This window comes from Vombatus ursinus, unplaced genomic scaffold, assembly GCF_900497805.2.
Source record: "Vombatus ursinus unplaced genomic scaffold, bare-nosed wombat genome assembly UNPS02014820.1, whole genome shotgun sequence".
NCBI classification, from domain to species: domain Eukaryota; kingdom Metazoa; phylum Chordata; class Mammalia; order Diprotodontia; family Vombatidae; genus Vombatus; species Vombatus ursinus.
Genome location: NW_020954598.1, coordinates 26496275 through 26502274, shown reverse-complemented (window position 1 = coordinate 26502274; position 6000 = coordinate 26496275).

Here is a 6000-nt window from a genome sequence, read left to right as displayed (position 1 = left end):
CAAGACAGAATAAAATTTTTTGCTACAACAGCTTGGTGGGTCTTCCTTCTCTTTCAAAGGATAGCGGCAGGGCTGGTTTTGGCATTGGAAGGGCTCTCAGCGGTCAAAGATCAGGGACAGCTAGGTGGCACAGTGGATAGAGCACCGGCCCTGAAGTCAGGAGAACCTGAGTTCAAATCCGGCCTCAGACCAAACACTTAACACTGGCTGTGTGACCCTGGGCAAGTCACTTAACCCCAATTGCCTAAAAATTATAAAAAAAAAAAAAAGATCAAAGGTCATCTAGTCCAACTCATACCTGAACCAGAGAGCCCCCTATATACAATGTCCCCTAGACTCGATCAGCAAGTCTTTACTGGAACATCTCCAGTGAGGGGGAATCCATGGCCCATTCCTCTTTGGGATTGTTCCATTTATCAAGAGACTTTTTGTTGTATCAAGTTTAAATATGTCTCTTTCCTGTTCCAATCAGAGCAAATCTATACCTCCCCATGCCCCCAGGATAGAAGACAGTCCACATATTTAATCTGACATCAAGTGACAAGGGGAGCTCCTTGGGGGTGGGGAATGATAAGGGATTGCCACACCTAGAGTCCAAGACAAATCCTGTGTACTGGCAGCTGGCAGCTGGTACATTTGGCCCTAACTGTAACAGGTCATATTTGGTCAATGGCATTCCATGATCTCCAGTCAATGTGTATCTGCCATCCCTAGTTCCATGTCTTCCCTGTTCTAAGACCCATTGTGCAAAGGTCCATAGCTTTTGTACCACATCATTCAATTCTATTTAATTCAACTCAGCAAACATTTATTAAACCTCTACTATGTGCCAAGCATGGTGGTGGGCCTTGGGAATACAAAGACAAATGTGAATGGCCTTGGATTAGACGGCTTCTGAAATGCCCATAGTAAGGGCTTAAAAAGTGCTTGTTGACTGACTCACTGAAATTCTGTAGTCCTGTGATCTGCTGACTCATCATTGTACATCTCTTAAATTGTGGGACATTTTTGACAAAACACATCTAGGGCTTAGACCAAGGTCTTTTGACACCAAGGCCAGTGTTCCTTCTCCTATGCCTCTCTATTTTTTTTTTAACATCAATTTTAAAATTTTTTCCTCAATGACATGGAAACAAAAATTTTAATATTCTTTTTTTAAATTTTGAATTCCAAATCCTCTCTCTCCCTTCCTTCCATCCCCGCTCCTTGAGAAGGCAAGCAATTTGATATAGATTATACATGTGCAGTCATGCAAAACATTTCCGTGTTGGCAATGTTGTAAAAGAAAATACAGACCAAAAAAAAAACCAAAACCCAAACCAATAGTAACAAAGAAAGTTTAAAAAAAAGTATGCTTCAACCTGCATTCAAACTCCATCACCTTTTTCTCTGGTGGTTGATAGCATTTTTCATCATAAGCCCTTCAGAGTTGTCTTGGATCATTGTATTGCTGAGAATGGCTAAATCATTCTCAGCTGATCATCATTATGTTATTACTGTCACTGTGTACAATGTTCTTGCAGTTCTCATTTCACTTTGCATCAGTTAATATAAGTCTTTCCAGGTTTTTCTGAAGTCCACCTGCTCATTTCTTATAACACAATAGTATCCCATCACAATAATATGCCTCAACTTGTTCAGCCATTCCCCAAACTGATGAGCAATCCCTCAATTTCCAATTCTTTGCCATCACAAAAAGAGGGGCTATAAATATTTTTATATATATAGATGCTTTTCTGATTTTTTTTATCTCTTTGGAATACAGATCAACTAGTGGCATTGCTGGGTCAAAAGGTATGCACAATTCTATAGCCCTTTGGGCATAGTTCCAAATTGCTCTCCAGAATAGCTGGATCAGTTCACAATTCCACCAACAGTACGTGAGCCTACATTTCTCTATTGTCTCTTATTAAGCACTAAATCATCTGGTGTCACTTTATAACTTATTTATGGACTCAGCTTTTAAAAGGCATTCCCCACTTAAGTAATTTTTCTGCTAAGAAGGCTATAATGAAGTAGTGGTGTTCAGGTATATTTTGAATTTTAAAATCCATGCCTTAGAGTTGAGATCCTGGTTAGAACTATGGACTTTGCACTAATTAATTTTTTTAAATAATTTATTGGAACATCTGAATTAAAATATCTCTAAACACTGTATTTGAAGAAAATATATATGGAGCAAGCTTTTATAGAATGCTATTTCTAAGGTATAATTTGGAATCTATCTTTCAAATACTTAGCATAATAGTTATTTGATTCCTAGTACTTTTCCCTTTATGGTTCCAGAGAGAGTTACATGCTTAGATCCTTTACTAATTCACTATCTTGTTTCAAAACCCCCTGGCCTCATACTCAGCTCCTGAAACTTTCCCATTCACCAATATTTTTTCTACCTTCCTTTAAAAAAAAATCTCTGTGGCCAGCCTCACTGCTTCTTTTTCCAGCACCAAGATCCCTTATATGTAGCTGTTCTCAAATAGAATAGAGGTTGGATGGATGCTTATTAGAGAGTTTATATAGGGATACATCCATCAGGCTATGATTTGCTTTAGATAACTTCATTCCAGGACTATGTAGTACTATGAAAAGCTCTAGTGTGCCTTCTCAGACTAATTATTTTTAACCTCTTCTTCCTTCCTTGTATCCTCCTTCCCTTTCCCCTCTTTCTCCTTCCTCACCCTCCCTTTCCTCTCCTTCCCCTTCCTTTCCTCTTTCAGCTAAGGTGGAAAATAAACCCATTTGAGGCAAAACAGGGCGGCTATGTGACTAAAGTATGAAACCCCAAGCTTCCATCTCCTTCCCTTCCGAAGGTTTTCCTACCAAATGCTTTCAAGGTCTTTGCCTGTTTGGTTGGTTATTTTGTCTCTGTGAGACCCCTCTCTCCTCCCCCTTTCTTCTCCCTCCTATCAAATATTTGCCTTCCCAGTAATTCCTAAAAGCACTTGTAACTAAGGTGGCCAAGTGGATAGAGTTCTGGGCTTGGAGTCAAGAAGGCCTTTGTTCAAATCCAACCTCCAACACTTACTTGCTGTAAGTGGCCAAGTAACTCATCCTCTGTTTGTTTCAGTTCCCTTTACTGTAAAATGGAGATAGTAACAGTACCTAACTATTTGTAGAGTGCTGGGAACATAGTGGGATTATACATATATTTATTCCCTTCCCCCTTCCTTCGTATAGACCACCACACACAGACACAAAGTCTACTTCTTCTTTCAGGAATCATTTAAAATAAATTACTATATTACATATATAATAATTATCAATTATATTAATATATATTTAAAAATATATAATACAAAACTTTGCTTTGGGGTCATTGATATATGTGTATATACATATCTACATATCTACATATCATGGTCCAAAATATACATATACACACATATATACACATACACACAAATACATATACATATATATCTATATATCTATATATATAGATATATATGTATGTATATACGTATCTCATGACCCAGAAGCAAAGTTTTGTATTCTCATGGACAAGGTTGAATCTTTCAGGATTTTCAGTAATAATTTCTACTGGTTCATGTGCTTACCCAAGATTTCCTTAAGAACATCTGTATTTAGCTCATTTTATCTGCAGAATTCGGCTTGTGTCTAGGTCTCTAGAGCTCCTGAGAAATCATTGAATATAGGACAGATTTTATTTAACATGACAAAAAAAAGTAAGGGGTTCATTTGTCATGTCCAACTCTTTGTGACCCTGTGGACCACAGCACGCCAATACTCTCCATGGGGTTTTCTTGGCAAAGATTTTGGAGTGGTTGCCATTTTCTTCTCCAGTGGATTAAGGCAAACAGGGCTTAAGTTACTTGCCCAGGGTCACACAGCTAGTAAGCATCTGAGGTCAAATCTGAACTCAGGACTTCCTGACTCCAAACCCAGAGTTCTATCTACCAAGTTACCTAGCTGCCCAAAGGATTCATGCCCAAGCCCATAAACAACCATGGCAACTCTCTTTCCTTCTCTGTTGAGCTTCTACTACCAGCCCCCACCCCCAGGGTCTATAAGGCTCTCTAAACTTACAGTAAAGCCAAATTGATCTCTTTCTCTTGTAAGATCTCTAAAGCAGAAATGTAAAATACTTCAGTGAAACCAGAACCAGATTAAAATGTAATTAGGAAAAATTTAACAACATAAATAAAAATACAGTAGCACATAATGTTAATACATGGCTTTCTAAGTTAAAAGATCTTTATGTATGGGTTAGTGGCCCCCATTTCTATTTGATTTTGACACCACTGCTATAGAGCACCCACTCCCTTCCCTGTGCCTGTACAGTCTACATAACTCACAGGGCATTTAAGGACAAGTTCGCCCTCATAAGGGTTGTTTTTCAGCTCCTACTTGTTCTAGGAGCACTTCCACCAGATTCAGGAAATTTAGTGGAGGGATTCCTTCATCGTTCTGTCCCTTCTACCCCACTGCCGCTAGTTTGATCTCATATAGCCCCTTCCTGGCTTGGCCCAGCGTCCTAGTCCTTACCAGAGGTTATGGGATTTAGAGGTGGTTTCACAAAAGCGTCAGATAGACCAATAAGATATAGGTGTTTTATTATGGAGTATGAGCTTCTTGAAGGCAAAGACCATGGGGTTTTTTCCCCTATTTTTGCAACCTCAGCATTTAGCACAGTGCCTGGCCCATAGGAAGAATTTAATAAATGTGTGTTGACTGGCACAGGATTGATCACTAATCTCCTAGTTGAGGAGTGAATGGGGTGGGGAAGGGACAGTGAACCTGCCCATCTGCTGGAGTCTCCACCAGCAATTCCATTTTGGGGGTAATCTTGTGACCTCAACCAGACCACCTAAAATATGTGGTATGGTTCTGTGGAAGCTGTGATGGCACAGAAAGAACCCTGGATTTGGAGTCAAAAAACCAGGGTTTGAATCTTGCTGCGCCACTGGATTGCTCTGGGCCTCAGTTTCACAATAAGTTTCGTAAGAATAATCGTAATAATATATGCATCATTTACCCTATGAGAATCAAACAGGACAATGTTACGTAAAGCATTTCGTTCGTCATAAAGCACAGTATAACTTTGAGCTATTATTATTATTGTTGTTTTCTGCATTAAGTTCAGTGGTTAGAACAGGACTTCAATCCCAAGAGGAACCAGTAGATGTCGCTCTGTTCCCAGACTGAGCTCTGACCCCACCAACCTCCCCTTAAAAACATGGCACAGGTCCGTAGGAGGACTTGGAAAGACATTGTGACTAGGGTATGGGTAATAAGCAAGACGAGCTAGGCATCCTAATTCGAGGAGGCAAGGTTGACTTCTCTGTCACCGAGAATTGGAGGCCTTGGACTCATAACTGGAATATGGCCCTAGAAGAGTATGCTTTGATCTAAAGAAACAGAGCAGATTGAAAAAGGGAGCAGGGTAGCTTGGTATATGAAGATGTGCTCATGTGAGGAAATTTCGAGACCAGAAGGGGAAGTATAGGATCATAGGAGGCAGCTGGTGGCACAGTAGGTAGAGCACAAGGCCTGGAGTCAGGAAGCCCCGAGTTCAAATCTAGCCTTGAACATTTATTGTGTGATCCTGGGCAAGGCTCACTGTTTGCCCCAATTTCTTCATCCGTAAAATGGTGATAATAATAGCACTTATCTCTCAGGCTTATTGTGAGGATCAAATGAAATATTCGTAAAGTGCTTAGCACGGTGCCTGGTACATAGTAGGTACTACATAAATGACAGCTATTATTATTAGGATCACAGATGTAGAGCTGAAAAAGACCTTAGAATCAAAATCCTTCATTTTACAGATGAGGAAACTAAGGCCCAGAGAGGTTGGGTGACTTGCCCAAAATCATATGGGCAGTAAGTTAGTAGAGCAGGATTTAAATGCAGGTCCTCTGACTTCACTTCCTGGGCTCTTTCCACTGCACCTGTATCTCAAATGATAGACATTTGGAGGAAGTGTGAGTAGACAGAAATATGAGACAATGCCAGAGATCACCTGCACAAAAGCGTTCA